Consider the following 16,900-nt stretch of genomic DNA (forward strand, 5'->3'; position numbering starts at 1 on the left):
ACTGCCGGCTGCTCGTCCGGCAAGGTTTTTTGGGTTCTGTTTTCATGGTTGTCACCTGCTTGTCGATATATCATGAGGTCATATTGTGATAAATTGAAGCATGCTAGATTTACGTAATTTTGATTTTCTCGGTTTGCGATCCGTGGAGATCTGACCGTTGGATCGTCTTATATTTTTGAGAAATTGATCCTAGAAGTGTTCCGAAGAACTTGGGAGATCTCGGAGGAAATTTTGTCTCGATTGACGAAATCTTCGGTTTTGGATTCAAATGCTCGGTTCGAACTGTAACCACTGTCGTGTTAAATTGTGTACTAAGTTGAGACCTTATTTTGCTTAGGTGATTGGTGGAGTGTGTTCTGTACCTTATATGACCTATAAGAGAAGATGCAGCGGGATTTAGAGGTGAGTAAATCTCACGTGATTCATTTATGAAACGAGTTACATTATTATTCGGTTTAATCGCTAAATTGTGAAATTGTTTTCTGGAAATAAATATTTATTTTAAATTATATGAACTTGATCAGCTACGGTTCATAGGTAAGTAAAATGAGATTTTAATTATAAAAATAATTTTTCTCGAGTTTTGCAATTGTGGACTATAGTTGGTATCAGTAGCATTCATGAGTGGATGACTACGTTTATATATATATATATATATATAGACACACACACACACAGAGATCCTATCCAGAGTAAGGCCTCACTCTGGAATTAACGTGTAAGGTTGGAGTTTATGGTCACTTTTCAGTCTCATATCCACATCTCGACCATTCAGTTTTTAGGTACTAATGTATAGATCATCTCTGCAAAATTTCAGCCAAATTGATGGTTGTTAAGGCATTAAAAACTGCCTTAAAGCTAGTACGGTTCATGGGTGGATAGATTCAGTTCGTCTATTGATTTAAGTGAGTTAGATATCTTAAAGATCATCAATTTGGCTGAAATTTTACAGAGATGATCTATACATTAGTACCTAAAAACTGAACGGTCGAAATGTGGATATGAGACCGAAAAGTTGCCTTAAACTCCAACCTCACACACGTTAATTTCAGAGTGAGGCCTCACTCTGGATGAAAATATTATATTATACACGTGAAATATTGATACGCTTAAAGCAAGCGCATAATTTAACCCTGAAATGTCATTAGTAGCATAGAATAAATAGGGATCGTTCTATTCCGGGGATTGAGGGTACACCTGTCATTGCCAAACAATTAGACAATTAAAATTAAAACAAAGTATAATAATCACACATATATACATTATTTACGAAACAAGGGGGGTATTTTTGATTTTGGTTTTCTTCGAAAATTAAACTAAGTTAACAAAACAATTAAAATGCAAAAACATAAAATTATAAATGGGATGCAAGAACAAAGATCAAATCGAAACATATGATTAAAATTAATCCAAGTTCATCATTGTTCATCATAGTCATGCAAGAGGAATTGATCATGTGAAAAGTTCAAAGCAAACAATTTCCCATATTTTACTTTCAACGCTAATTAATCTAAGTGAAAGCATATAGACTAATCCTATCAAACATGCATTCAAGCCCTAGAAAGCTAGTCAATCATACATGTTCAACGCATTAAGCATCTAGAAAGGCTATCAATTCAAATGTGCAACTTAGTATGAAAAAGTCCACCTAATTGCAATCTTCTTTGATTAAATTCGGTTTTTGTACAAAACCTTTACTACTTACTGATTCAAGAACACAAAATCAAAAAGTTGATTCATGTTCTTAAATTCGTAGCAACATTCACATGAAAACCCTAAATGTTTCGAACCATTCAAGATTATCATACAAAAGATTTCTATCATGCAAATTTAATCAAACACTCACACAAAAGCAACCATAAATCGCAATATATGAATCTGAAAATTAACAATTATTCATAAAATTTCAGAAATCAAAACTTGTTCAAACAAATGTGTCAACTAGGGTAAAACCAACGAAAATACAAACAAAGTTACAAGGATAATCGGATTACACCGTGATGAGGATGAGATGAATGAAGTGATGATGTGGTCTCTTGAATTTCGAAAGCAATCTTCAAGGTGGAGAGTGGATGAAGTTCACGGCTTGTCTTCTTCTTCCTTGGCCTTGCTTGCACTTCGTGGTTGCCCTAGAGGATGGAGAAGAGCACGGCTAGGCTAGAGAGAGTTTTCTGATTTTTTTTCTAAAGTGTATGGAGCAGGGGGTGACTTGGACGTTGAGAATAATATGCTTATATAGAGGACGGCAATTCTTGGTCTCCAAGCCGTGTAAATCCCTAGGGTTTCTCACGGCAACAATGTGTTGTCTTCACATAATTTCCTCCAATGAAATCTTGCCAAGTAAGCCCTATGACATGTCTCAACCAATCACAAAATTCTCTTTTAATTCTCTAAATAATATTGCCGAAATATATAGAGATATTTTCTGATTTCCTTCACCAATTTCGGCAACAATATATTTAGAGAATATATTTGTGTTCAACACATATTCTCTTTCCTTTTATTTCTCCCTTGAATATCTCTTGGCCGAATTCCTTTATTCTCTCTTTGATTTTCACGGCAACATCTTCTAGGGTTTCTTCCATGCGTCACAAACCCTAATGTCAGGGGCCTTGATGGGCCTTGATCCATTTTGCCGAAAATCCATAGAGTTCTTGGGCCTTGTTGCTTCATCTTCAAGCCTTCTCATTTTCCAACGCAAAACACATTGTTTTTCCATTTCTTTTTCATAGTTGCGTTGGAAACTTCATTGGTAAACTCTCCTCCATTTCGCAGGGTTTCCTGGTTGCACTAGGAAAGCTTGTTTCTTCATTTCTGCTCAAATGCGTGGGCCGTTTTCTCTCATATTTGTTCGCCTTGACATTCGCAAGCTCCTCTTTCTATTCGTGCGTTCATTTCCACTTTTTAGCTCGGAGGTCCTGAAAATAGAAACTAGTATGAAAAATAGAAACTTACCTAATTTGAAAAATAGAAACTTACTAAAAATGAAAAATGGAAAGTTACTAAAAATAGGAAAATAGAAACTTTCCTAACTGAAAATGGAAACTTGCCAGAAATGAGAAATGAAAACTACAAAAATAGAAACTTTACACAAATAGGGACTTTCCCAATCAAAGAATGGAAACTTTCCAAAACAGGGATTTTTCCAATCAAAGAATGGAAACTTTCCAAAACAGGGATTTTTCCAAGGAAATGGCGCAGAAAACATAGGGAAATGCAGTTAAAATGTCGCATTAAAATGCTCCTATCAAATTCCCCCACACTTAGCTTTTGCTAGTCCCTTAGCAAAATCACACTAAGACACATACTAAAACTGACGAAAATTAAAGACTCAAACAAACAAAGACTCTATTGCCCTTCAACTATTTGTCTCAGCAATCTCTTACTTTCACAACACCAAGATTAGCACTCAACCAAGAATCAATGTTTAAGCATTCGAGAGTTAATTAAAACATATAATCTACACATACATAAGTAGGACTTGGTTGTAACAATGGTGATGGGGTTAAGCTCAGCATGTTTCAGACAAGTATGATTCAAATCCTCACAAGGTATATCCACTCTTTCTTCTCTCAGATCATGGCAATGCTTAAAAGCTTATACACTCAAGTTTATGTGAAAGATAGCAAGTATATCACATAATGCAAGAAACGAAAGCACAAGTATAATTTTCTTTAAAGATCTCATGAAGGATATCAACTACTTGCACGAATGGACTGCCATAAGTTCAACTCTTGTAACTCATCTCCACATCAAGGGCTGTCCCATCTTAAGGATCAAAAAGGTCTTCTCAAGGGTTGTAATGGGGCCAAGGCTCAAGGTTTAAAGAAACGAAAGGTAAGGATTTATCAAAGTGTCCTAAAAACCTAGCAGAGCTCATATAAGTGTAGAGACCTCGAAATATTCCACCAAGGCATTGCAAAAACGTCACTCCCCATAGAGGTGATATAAAAGGGGCCTAATGTCTTCATGTTGGGCCCAATCTTCATTGTAAACTTCCCTTGAACTATAGTGAAATGGACAAAGGCCAAATTTTTCCGTAGTGGGCCTTCAATTCAAAGTAAACTCCAAGATCACTAAGTATGGGGGACTAAAATCCATAAACATACTCTTTCTTTTTCTTTTTAGCCGTGTACATTTTTTTCTTTCTTTTCATTTTTTTTTTTTTCGGCTTTCTCATAATTTTTCTTTTCATGGACAAGTCTACCCCCACACTTGAATTTTCACCTCTTCTCAATCTTCATCCTTAACGCCAAATCCACGTAGTATGTCTCAAAAGATAGCTCCACTAAGTTCTTAGAACAAAGGGTAAGGTGGTAACTATACTAAGCTTCATGGTTAAGGATTTTAAGGGTGATGAACGAAAAGGCTTAATGTAGGCTCAAAGGGGCTTATCTAGGGGGGTCCCACGACGGGCACAAATGGGGACACAAGTTCATTTGGTAATGGTGGTAATTCCTAGGGTGCCTCTATCCTTTCCAGAATCAGGGCCATGTATTGATATCACGTCTCAACAAGCACAAGAACGAATTCTAGCATTCTCTCGTCCATTAAACTTAATCTATGGCAAGCAGTCAATCAAGATGAAAGAATAATGAGATCATCAAAACATCGCCAAGAAATTAAGAATATATTCTTCATTTCACTCCAAGAAAAAGGGACATGGGCTCAATTATCTCACATGGGCTTTATGAATCAAAACTCATCTTAACATGCTCATATTCTGTACCAAGGTCATGCAATCCATATCCACTACACATGCATATATTTTTCATATATCTCAATTAACCAAAGAATACTATGTTAAAAATCATCTCAATGTTGTGATCCTCTTTTAGCCATAACTTCAGAGATATAGAATCATCCTAGACAGTTGAAAGGGCATCCTATGACTCAAAACAAAAACAAAATCAACGAAATTTTTTTCTTTTATGACAGTTTTCGATTTTTTTTTGTATTTTTCAATATATGACTCAAAAAATAAAAGACAAAATATAAATCCCTTCCCCCACACTTAAATATTGCATTGTCCTCAATGTAATTAATTAAAAGCATGCAATGAAACACTTAAGCATATAGGGATGAAATTGACGAAAATAAAGTGCAAAGAAAAACAAAAAGCATAAAAGAAAGAAGTTGGGAGGAAAAAGAGCAAATCTGCGTTGAAGGCTCCTCCACAGCTACTTCTGAATTGGGTTGCCTCCCAAGCAGCGCTTAATGTTTATAGTCTTTCAGCCTAGACTTGTACCTCCATTTAATCCTCAAGAGGTGGAACGTTTTGGAGGGGGACTTCCTCCACTTCATGCTCCACAAACGCCTCGTAATAAGGCTTCAAGCGATGGCCATTCACTTTGAACTCGTTGCCTGTCTGTTCACTCTTTATCTGTATAGCTCCATGGGAAAACACATTAGTGATAACAAAAGGTCCAATCCAACGAGAACGAAGTTTACCTGGGAAGAGTTTAAGACGAGAATGGAAGAGAAGAACTTTTTGGCCCACAACAAAAGTCTTCCTGCGAATCATTTTATCATGGAATGCCTTAGTCTTGTCCTTGTAAATCTTAGCACTTTCGAAGGCATCATTCCTAATCTCCTCTAACTCTTGCAATTGCAACTTCCTATGAAGCCCAGCTTCATCAAGATCCATGTTGAACTGCTTCACAGCCCACCAAGCTTTGTGCTCTAACTCCACAGGTAAATGGCAAGGTTTGCCATAGACAATTCGATATGGGGACATACCTATGGGAGTCTTATATGCAGTTCTGTAGGCCCACAAAGCATCCTCCAAACGCAAGGACCAATCTTTTCTGTTCGGATTCACAGTCTTCTCCAATATTCCCTTGATTTGACGGTTAGAGACCTCAGCTTGCCCACTAGTTTGGGGGTGATAAGGTGTAGAAACCTTATGTGTCACATCATATGTGGCGACCCGGAGACCGGATTACCACAGCGCCGCCTCCCCAAGGAACCCTACACCCGCAACACTTGGAGTGAGTGTTTTGGGCCTAGAATTCCTTAAAGAGACAAGGCCTTTAGGTTGGAAACCAAGATATCTATAAGCCCGAAATTCTTGGGCTTGTATAGTGGGCTTGGCTCGTAATCACAAGATTACGAACTAGGCGAAGAAGAGGAAAGGAAGGTGGTGTTGAGTTGAGTTTTAGAACCTATGTCAATTTTTAGTTCTTAGCCCAAGTTTGCATTAAGTTCATTACATGGTAATTTATGTGAGTCTTCTAGGTCTAGCCCACTAGGACCTAAACTCAAATGGAGGTTCTAACCCTAGGGTTCCACTTTGGTGGTAAGCAATCACACACATCATCAACCATACATAATGTTACAAAAATTTAGTGAGATCAAGCAAGCCAAAAAGAAATAAACTTTAAATAGAGTAAAACGAATTGTGTCCTCCAAGGATTATCCTCCGTGCCCATGCTTCGACAACAACAGCCTGCAAAACAAACTAAAGTAGGGGTTAGGCTCCTACATCCAGTCATTGCCCATGCCCGCCCCCATATCTAAGTTTGAAAACATGAGTTATTGTTTTGAATAAAAGAAGTAGATAAAACCGGTTTGCGCTTCCACGTGATCGTCACCACGTAACTACAATCCCACGGCAATTGATCATCTTTTACACTTCCATCACAACCGTCCATCTAGCCATTCACTTTCCGGAATTCATTAATCACAAGGCTAGAGACAAAGGGGAGATAACAAGGGCATGGTGCACACTGCCCACCACCGGTGGCTCAAGGAGGAACTGACCTCTCCTTACATCCCCATCAATTGCCAACACATCAAACCAATCCAGGCAAACCATTTCAAGTTGTAAAAACAGATAATTTCCAAAACATGCAAGAGGCCTCATATAAAACATTGTATATGCAAGAAAAGCATAGATAGAGTTAAAGGCATCCCCTACCTGGAACTCGAGCTTTCTCTTGCAGCACTTGGCCTCAATGCAATCTTGTAGCAACCACCACTTCACAAGATCCTACCAAGATATCAAGCCTAGACCAAATAAGTGACATTAATCACGATAAACTAGGCTAGCTATTCACCCACATAACTCTCCGAAGAAAATATTTCCTTTAACCTAATTACCAACTAATAACCAGACCATTTGGGTTCCAATAAGGGGTTTGTTGTTAGGAAGAGGGGGTAAGAACACTTTTTAAAAGACAGGTTGCTGAAAACCGAAAACAGAGTTTTAAAGGAGCCGTCAAGGGTCACGGAATTATTCAAAATACTTGAGGTAAATTCTTGAGAAATTTTGAAAGAAGGATGGCTTGTCAACCAACTCAGTACGATTGAAATGGCTATTGAATTTCAAGTAAAACCAAACAAAGAGTAAAGGTTTTAAAGGCTGAAGTAAAACAATGTGCAGATTCTTTCCAGAAATACAAGCTTCTGTCCCCCTATTTCAAAATTGCATAACTAATTCCAGAAAAATGCTTTTGGGGTGATTCAAATTCTGGAACGTTCATATATTTGTCTACTATATTTCTCTAGAAGAAACTGACCCCAAATTCTCAACGGTTTAGCTCCAGTTTTGAAATGAATGCAACTGGGTCAGATTTTACTGAAACTGAAAATCTGTAGAAACTGGTTCTTTTGTGTAAAACTCTTTTGGTACCCAAAATGGCTGGTTAAGTAGACTCTAAGACACCTAAAAAAAGTATCTAAAGCTTCTAAAGGCTTAAAGTCTCAGTCACCCTTCAATACTATAAGGGGAAGGTCTTGTAGCTCACTAACATGATGTTTTGAAGACATGGTGTTTGGACAACAGTAACACAAATAAACTCTCTGATCAAGCATGATTTCAATGTTCAAAATAACTATGGTTTAGCATACACCCAACACATCAGAAAGAATGAAAGGTTCTAAGCTAAAACAACAAGGTTCCCACCACAATAGTGACAAGTTGTAATCTGCAAGAGTTTGTAACAACAACCAAAAATACATAGTGTTAAGGAAAGGATGATACTCACCAAAAACTAACAAAAAAAAGATGAGCTTCTCTTGAGGATTTCAACAGGAAAGAGAGCTGAAGGAGCTGATTGGATCGAGTCCAGCCACAGGCCAAGAAGTTTGCTCAATCTCGAACATGCAAAGTGAAACAGAGACTGCTCAATATGTAAATGAGGTGTTTTGAACGTATTGAGTCTAAAATCGAGGAAACAAAGGGGAACTTGATGGTTTAAGAATCTTACCAACTGTTGGTATCAGTCTCAAGCAAGGTGTTGGGGATTCGGGTAGAGCAAGAGAGGGAATTCAAGCAGAAATCCGGAATAGGTTTGCTCCGGAACAGCTTCCGCTTCGAGGGATGTACAGGACTCAAATCGACTCCGATGGAGCTGAAATTTTGAGACTAAATAGAGGAGACATAGACGAACAACTTTGGTGAAGAAAGTTTTTTGATTGGAGGTCTCTAACTAGGTGTTTTTAGGCTCGTAAACAGACTGGTGTGTCCAGGGACGAGAGGAAAGGTGAGGAGAGAAGGGTGAGTGACGATTTATGGCCTGGGTTCTCTCTCTTGAAGGTCTGAGGAGATGTTCTTGGAGGAGTTGCCCTTTGCATGATGGAAACGTGGAGGGGAAGAGCTGAACGAGGCTCCCTTTCTCTCTGTCCAACTCTGACGTGAACAAGGAAAGAGGAAAAGCTGAGTTTTGCGTGTGAAGGAGAAGGCTCAGTTTTGAGCAGATAAATTTGGGGTAAAAGAATAAGGTGGTAAAAACCAAAATGATGGGGAAAATAAAAGTAAAATAAGTAAATACAAGAAGACTCAAATTAAAGTGTTGACAATGCCAAATAAGGATCGGGTCTCACAAAACTTATTTTTAGATAGAGAAATGGCAAGCAAGTTTTTGTCGGAGTTTTGCTCGAGTTTGAAAAACATAAGGAGTAAATAAATTGTGCCTTTGAAAGTCGGTGAGATGCTTGACGATTAAGCTTCGGGTAAGGTGAGCAGAAATTTCGCCAATTATTAAGAAAGGTAAAATAAGAAAATCATAAACGCACGTACAAGTATATTTCAAAATTATGCAAAGATGTCATTAGGAGCTACAAGAACCTTATTGGATCAAGGAAAATGTCGGGTCAAAGGTCAACTAACTTATTGGGCTAGGTTCACTAGCATACCCGACTGTCGGGTGTCCTGTCGGGTGTCCAAAGTAAATTTTGAACTCTAACCTTACGCTATTCTTGGGCCCAAGGCCCAAGCCCAAACTATTTCCAAAATTCTTTGGTCAAACAAAGATCACGAAAAATTATTCCGTCAAAAAGTGATGTTCGGAATTTCACGGGGTCTACATTCTACCCCCCTTAAAAGAATTTCGCCCTCGAAATTCAAACTAGCATGGCTAGAAAGTGTCATATTATCGTAACTCTAAAGTGGTCTTGTGGTGGTGCTACAAGTCTCTCCATCAGTCCATCACTTCAAGTTTATTTATTCGGGTGCCATCCATATCCGTTGATTCATACCTTCTCTATAAAAGTATCGATGGGGATCCGCCGGCCGGTCGGGCCATCACTCGTGTAGAGAAGAGGATACCGGAAAGAGGGTATGATACCACTCGTCCAAATGACTGATGAGAGAAAACTAATTTGCCATTTAATCTTTCAATCCATCAAGATATTCCAATATTTGGGTAATGGCCCCCATGAAATGGTTTGCAATTTTTCACAAGAAATTTCTGTCTCCAAAAACAATCGCTTTGAAAAAGCAAGCTAAAGAAGAATTCAGCCCATCATGTGGATATACCTTCCCATGCACGAAACATATCATGCCAAGATTTTAGGAAGCAAGCACTTCTTTTATTGCCGAGACTTCATAGCAATGTGACCTGTTACCGTCACCTCAAATTGAACAAGGAGAAACCCAATCAGTTTGGTTTAACTTACCAATTATCAATCTTGTGATCGCAGGCTCAAAGACAGAGTAGGGACTCCATCAAAAGAACTCAATGACAAAGTGGAACATGTCCCATAACAAAGAGAAACTGAACTTGAAGGAAAGAGGTCGCAGAATTTGAATTAGTATCAGAGTTGCAACTATATATATATATATACCAGTCCAGATTTTCCTTGGACAGTGCGTAATTTTACCCCGATTGAAAGTAATCTAACCGTTTGATTATCGTCAATTTCTAACACAGCATAGTAGACGCAATTCCAAGAAACTTTCATGAAGGAGTCGTACTGGTATGGGGGTTCAGACTCGTAGTTACCGGTCATCAAAGTTGCTGACAGAAGCAATTCTGGAAGATAACGGAATTCCCATTTGCGAAGATAATCTTGCGTCGAAAGGACTGCTATAGTAGTGTTTTCATGCACCATCATCTAAAGTCGTAATGCACTCTTTTGTTCAGAAACGTAGTTGTCACGGAAAAAAAAGAAAGACTGATACCTCAATCAAACCGAAAATTGGCTGAAAATGCCGGTAAGGATTCGTCGAAAAAATCTGAGTTTGCACACGTCCATTCTCCATAGCAGCTGGTAGACCCAATGTAATGATTGCACACAAGTGATAGTATCACGGGGACGAAAATCTCAACACTAAGTTTGCGGTTATCGGTTCTGAATGACATAGAATAAGAATGGTGAGATCGGTGGATTATGTGGGTCGATGAATGACCTGTTGTCGACATGATCAATCTAGTCTGACTGGTCTTTAGTAAAAGCTACTGCAAACTGAGTACCAAACTAAGATATGGAAGTGTTTCCAAAACATCTCGGCTGAAGTACCAAACTAGAATAACTCGGGTTGGAGAACGCATTTCTGAATCTCTGCACTTGTCTTTACACTTTGCTCACTAGAACTCTAACTTCGAAGTAGCACACTTTCGTCGCGCCTTTCGTTACCAATAACATTGGTGAGGAAATCATCCACTCACTTACTATCTTAGAGTATAGAACACGCATTTTTCGCTATTAGCCACGAACAAGTACTAGGGTTGTAGACATAACTATCGAGCACGTAGTAAGCGGCATAGCTGTAACACCGTGTAGTCAGACGATAACTAGAAGCACAATTTTGGCACCCAATACGTAAGTCTTGGAGATCCGTCTATACCTCACATAAATGCGATGTGCGATGGCAATTGTAGGCTCCTTACTCAAGTGGCTATTGTTTCACGGTCTTCCGTAGTAAGCGGTTAACTTCGCTTCGTCTCGCTAACAACACCTTCTTCTTGAACTTCCCAAAAGTACTCCTCAGCTACAGTGACGCTTCATAATAGTTGCTTGTGTATTCCCTTGAAGTGGTTAAGAGTGGAGTCTTCATCCTAGAAACGGAGCTATTGGACGAACAATTAACGACAATGACGACTAATGTGGAAGATAGAGTATGAGGAAGTGATCGCAGCAAAGAGTGAAAAAGGAAGGAATGTGTTACTTGTAAAAACTCAGGTCAATTTAACCATCATAATTCAGTTGAAGCACTGTGAGTACCACGCATATCCAACCTCAATTTTTTTTTTTTTTTTTTATCCCAAGTGTCGAAATTCTCCACGAGCCACGAGAAGTCATAGGTTGATCCTTCGAGTGGGTAACATCAAGACATCCTAAAATTTCATTTCCGATTGCCCAGAGTCCTCCATAAATAGCCTATAGTTTACCTAATACTAGGTCTAGTACTACCAGCTAAAACCAAGTGACAATAGGCAGCGTAACAATTTGGAAGGAAAGAAGGCATTTAAACTATCAAGGACGATCCTATTTGCCATTAGATCTTCGTTGGGTATAGAGCCCATTTTCTACCTACCTTGAAGGCATTCCTACTAAGTACGAGAAAGTGTTCCGGGAACAAGAGTTGGAGAAAGAAAGAGTGAGGGAAACCTCAACTATGTGAATGTTAACAAAAAGGAAGTCGATCTCGATGAACGAATGGTGTGTTTCCTAAAAGGAATTGAATGAGGCAACATATAACTAAAAGGGTTAGAGGATGGGTATTATTTAGGTCCGGGAAAGGAAAAGAATGGGAAGTGTAGGAGAGTGTGTGTGTCTTTGTTTCGAAATAAGATTCAAGTCTCAACAACGTTTCGTGAATGCTGCTAGGTTTTTGAGATCTTTTATCACTGCAGACCAAACTTTGAAAAATCACCCAGAATTTATTTCACGATAGAAAGAGGTGAAAATTTCCAGATCCATAGTTGACTGACCAAACTGAAACATATCAAAAATTCACGAATTTTGAAGATCAATAGGTTGGGCAAGACAAGGCTCGAAGTGAGCAGTTTAGTAATTGACTTAGGAATTTTCAGTAAGGTGGAATTTTGCTTTAGAAAACGAACATCGAAGTTCAAACTGAGGAATATTACCAAGAAATTAAAGATGAGAACTAGGAGTGTTTAACAGGCAAAGGAAAGCTTTAAAGAGTTCGAAAAGCAACAAAAGGTTAGGGGGGTCTAACAAAGTGACCACAAACATCCTACTAACAAAAGTTCTAGTCCGAATCTTCCGGATCGTAGGGATAAAATACTAGCTCCCTATTATAGTCAATAGGATCGATACGGTCTTTGATTGCTTGAATTTCTGGAGGAAGTGGTCGTCCGTCACCTTCTGCATCGAGCACCGTGTATATCTCATCCAAGAAAGCGTCAACTCTCTCGGCCTCCTCAACAACCTCGTGCCAAGGTCGGGAGTAGTCCATCGTCATCCGTTCCCGCATCCTAGAATTTAGACCGTGTATGAATCGATAATTTCGATCCTCTAAGCTTTCGTATACGTCGGGATGTCTAGCTCTTACCGCCAAGAATTCCCGAATATACCCCTGTAAGGTATTGATCTTTTGTCGAGGGTAGACAGGTCCGATCATTGCCCTTGTTACACTTTCAAGATCCCTATCGATTTCGGCAATCAGGTTCCTCATCTCAACCACCTTCGGGTTCGGACGCTGAGTGGAGGAAGAAGGAAGAGCACCAGAAGAAAAGGGTCGAGGGACATCGATTCGGGCGGAGGGTTCTAATTCTACTGTCACACAGGATTCGGCTGTGCTGTCGGTTCCGGAGGAGTCCATGGAGGAGTCGGACATTTTTCTTTCAAATCTGAAAAACACATTTTTCAAAACATTTTTAGTATGGTTGATGATAATAATAAGGATTAAAGACAATCCATCAAACTTCACACAACGAAAAAGTTTTAAGTTCAAGGTCCATCAGAAACGTTATGCTCTGATACCATCTTTTCTGTGGCGACCCGGAGACCGGATTACCACAGCGCCGCCTCCCCAAGGAACCCTACACCCGCAACACTTGGAGTGAGTGTTTTGGGCCTAGAATTCCTTAAAGAGACAAGGCCTTTAGGTTGGAAACCAAGATATCTATAAGCCCGAAATTCTTGGGCTTGTATAGTGGGCTTGGCTCGTAATCACAAGATTACGAACTCGGCGAAGAAGAGGAAAGGAAGGTGGTGTTGAGTTGAGTTTTAGAACCTATGTCAATTTTTAGTTCTTAGCCCAAGTTTGCATTAAGTTCATTACATGGTAATTTATGTGAGTCTTCTAGGTCTAGCCCACTAGGACCTAAACTCAAATGGAGGTTCTAACCCTAGGGTTCCACTTTGGTGGTAAGCAATCACACACATCATCAACCATACATAATGTTACAAAAATTTAGTGAGATCAAGCAAGCCAAAAAGAAATAAACTTTAAATAGAGTAAAACGAATTGTGTCCTCCAAGGATTATCCTCCGTGCCCATGCTTCGACAACAACAGCCTGCAAAACAAACTAAAGTAGGGGTTAGGCTCCTACATCCAGTCATTGCCCATGCCCGCCCCCATATCTAAGTTTGAAAACATGAGTTATTGTTTTGAATAAAAGAAGTAGATAAAACCGGTTTGCGCTTCCACGTGATCGTCACCACGTAACTACAATCCCACGGCAATTGATCATCTTTTACACTTCCATCACAACCGTCCATCTAGCCATTCACTTTCCGGAATTCATTAATCACAAGGCTAGAGACAAAGGGGAGATAACAAGGGCATGGTGCACACTGCCCACCACCGGTGGCTCAAGGAGGAACTGACCTCTCCTTACATCCCCATCAATTGCCAACACATCAAACCAATCCAGGCAAACCATTTCAAGTTGTAAAAACAGATAATTTCCAAAACATGCAAGAGGCCTCATATAAAACATTGTATATGCAAGAAAAGCATAGATAGAGTTAAAGGCATCCCCTACCTGGAACTCGAGCTTTCTCTTGCAGCACTTGGCCTCAATGCAATCTTGTAGCAACCACCACTTCACAAGATCCTACCAAGATATCAAGCCTAGACCAAATAAGTGACATTAATCACGATAAACTAGGCTAGCTATTCACCCACATAACTCTCCGAAGAAAATATTTCCTTTAACCTAATTACCAACTAATAACCAGACCATTTGGGTTCCAATAAGGGGTTTGTTGTTAGGAAGAGGGGGTAAGAACACTTTTTAAAAGACAGGTTGCTGAAAACCGAAAACAGAGTTTTAAAGGAGCCGTCAAGGGTCACGGAATTATTCAAAATACTTGAGGTAAATTCTTGAGAAATTTTGAAAGAAGGATGGCTTGTCAACCAACTCAGTACGATTGAAATGGCTATTGAATTTCAAGTAAAACCAAACAAAGAGTAAAGGTTTTAAAGGCTGAAGTAAAACAATGTGCAGATTCTTTCCAGAAATACAAGCTTCTGTCCCCCTATTTCAAAATTGCATAACTAATTCCAGAAAAATGCTTTTGGGGTGATTCAAATTCTGGAACGTTCATATATTTGTCTACTATATTTCTCTAGAAGAAACTGACCCCAAATTCTCAACGGTTTAGCTCCAGTTTTGAAATGAATGCAACTGGGTCAGATTTTACTGAAACTGAAAATCTGTAGAAACTGGTTCTTTTGTGTAAAACTCTTTTGGTACCCAAAATGGCTGGTTAAGTAGACTCTAAGACACCTAAAAAAAGTATCTAAAGCTTCTAAAGGCTTAAAGTCTCAGTCACCCTTCAATACTATAAGGGGAAGGTCTTGTAGCTCACTAACATGATGTTTTGAAGACATGGTGTTTGGACAACAGTAACACAAATAAACTCTCTGATCAAGCATGATTTCAATGTTCAAAATAACTATGGTTTAGCATACACCCAACACATCAGAAAGAATGAAAGGTTCTAAGCTAAAACAACAAGGTTCCCACCACAATAGTGACAAGTTGTAATCTGCAAGAGTTTGTAACAACAACCAAAAATACATAGTGTTAAGGAAAGGATGATACTCACCAAAAACTAACAAAAAAAAGATGAGCTTCTCTTGAGGATTTCAACAGGAAAGAGAGCTGAAGGAGCTGATTGGATCGAGTCCAGCCACAGGCCAAGAAGTTTGCTCAATCTCGAACATGCAAAGTGAAACAGAGACTGCTCAATATGTAAATGAGGTGTTTTGAACGTATTGAGTCTAAAATCGAGGAAACAAAGGGGAACTTGATGGTTTAAGAATCTTACCAACTGTTGGTATCAGTCTCAAGCAAGGTGTTGGGGATTCGGGTAGAGCAAGAGAGGGAATTCAAGCAGAAATCCGGAATAGGTTTGCTCCGGAACAGCTTCCGCTTCGAGGGATGTACAGGACTCAAATCGACTCCGATGGAGCTGAAATTTTGAGACTAAATAGAGGAGACATAGACGAACAACTTTGGTGAAGAAAGTTTTTTGATTGGAGGTCTCTAACTAGGTGTTTTTAGGCTCGTAAACAGACTGGTGTGTCCAGGGACGAGAGGAAAGGTGAGGAGAGAAGGGTGAGTGACGATTTATGGCCTGGGTTCTCTCTCTTGAAGGTCTGAGGAGATGTTCTTGGAGGAGTTGCCCTTTGCATGATGGAAACGTGGAGGGGAAGAGCTGAACGAGGCTCCCTTTCTCTCTGTCCAACTCTGACGTGAACAAGGAAAGAGGAAAAGCTGAGTTTTGCGTGTGAAGGAGAAGGCTCAGTTTTGAGCAGATAAATTTGGGGTAAAAGAATAAGGTGGTAAAAACCAAAATGATGGGGAAAATAAAAGTAAAATAAGTAAATACAAGAAGACTCAAATTAAAGTGTTGACAATGCCAAATAAGGATCGGGTCTCACAAAACTTATTTTTAGATAGAGAAATGGCAAGCAAGTTTTTGTCGGAGTTTTGCTCGAGTTTGAAAAACATAAGGAGTAAATAAATTGTGCCTTTGAAAGTCGGTGAGATGCTTGACGATTAAGCTTCGGGTAAGGTGAGCAGAAATTTCGCCAATTATTAAGAAAGGTAAAATAAGAAAATCATAAACGCACGTACAAGTATATTTCAAAATTATGCAAAGATGTCATTAGGAGCTACAAGAACCTTATTGGATCAAGGAAAATGTCGGGTCAAAGGTCAACTAACTTATTGGGCTAGGTTCACTAGCATACCCGACTGTCGGGTGTCCTGTCGGGTGTCCAAAGTAAATTTTGAACTCTAACCTTACGCTATTCTTGGGCCCAAGGCCCAAGCCCAAACTATTTCCAAAATTCTTTGGTCAAACAAAGATCACGAAAAATTATTCCGTCAAAAAGTGATGTTCGGAATTTCACGGGGTCTACATCATACTTCTTCAAGAGAGCCTCAACCGTCCTATTGCAAAAGTGGGAGCCACCATCACTAATGAGAACTCTAGGCATGCCAAACCTGCTAAAGATGTTAGACTTGAGAAAATCTGCAACAACCTTAGAGTCATTAGTTCGAGTGGCCTTTGCTTCCACCCATTTGGAAACATAGTCCACTGCAAGTAAGATATATAAACACCCAAAAGAGGAAGGGAAGGGTCCCATGAAATCTATACCCCAGACATCAAATATTTCAACAGTTATGATATTAGATAATGGCATTTGATCTCTAGAACTTAGATTTCCGGTTCTTTGGCATCTAT

General features: G+C 39.2%; 2 long non-coding RNA genes across 2 annotated transcripts; both read right to left on the bottom strand.

Annotated features, from left to right (window-relative positions):
* Positions 1–6,329: 6,329 nt before the first annotated feature.
* Positions 6,330–8,631, bottom strand: LOC133709298 (uncharacterized). Its single transcript, XR_009846204.1, has 3 exons — positions 8,211–8,631; positions 7,989–8,123; positions 6,330–6,991 (listed from the first exon to the last, which is right to left on the bottom strand). It is a non-coding gene; the product is annotated as an uncharacterized LOC133709298 (long non-coding RNA).
* Positions 8,632–13,594: 4,963 nt separating this feature from the next.
* Positions 13,595–15,886, bottom strand: LOC133709299 (uncharacterized). The gene is made up of 3 exons (XR_009846205.1): positions 15,476–15,886; positions 15,254–15,388; positions 13,595–14,256 (listed from the first exon to the last, which is right to left on the bottom strand). It is a non-coding gene; the product is annotated as an uncharacterized LOC133709299 (long non-coding RNA).
* Positions 15,887–16,900: the final 1,014 nt, after the last annotated feature.

This window comes from Rosa rugosa, chromosome 5 (assembly GCF_958449725.1).
Source record: "Rosa rugosa chromosome 5, drRosRugo1.1, whole genome shotgun sequence".
NCBI lineage: Eukaryota > Viridiplantae > Streptophyta > Magnoliopsida > Rosales > Rosaceae > Rosa > Rosa rugosa.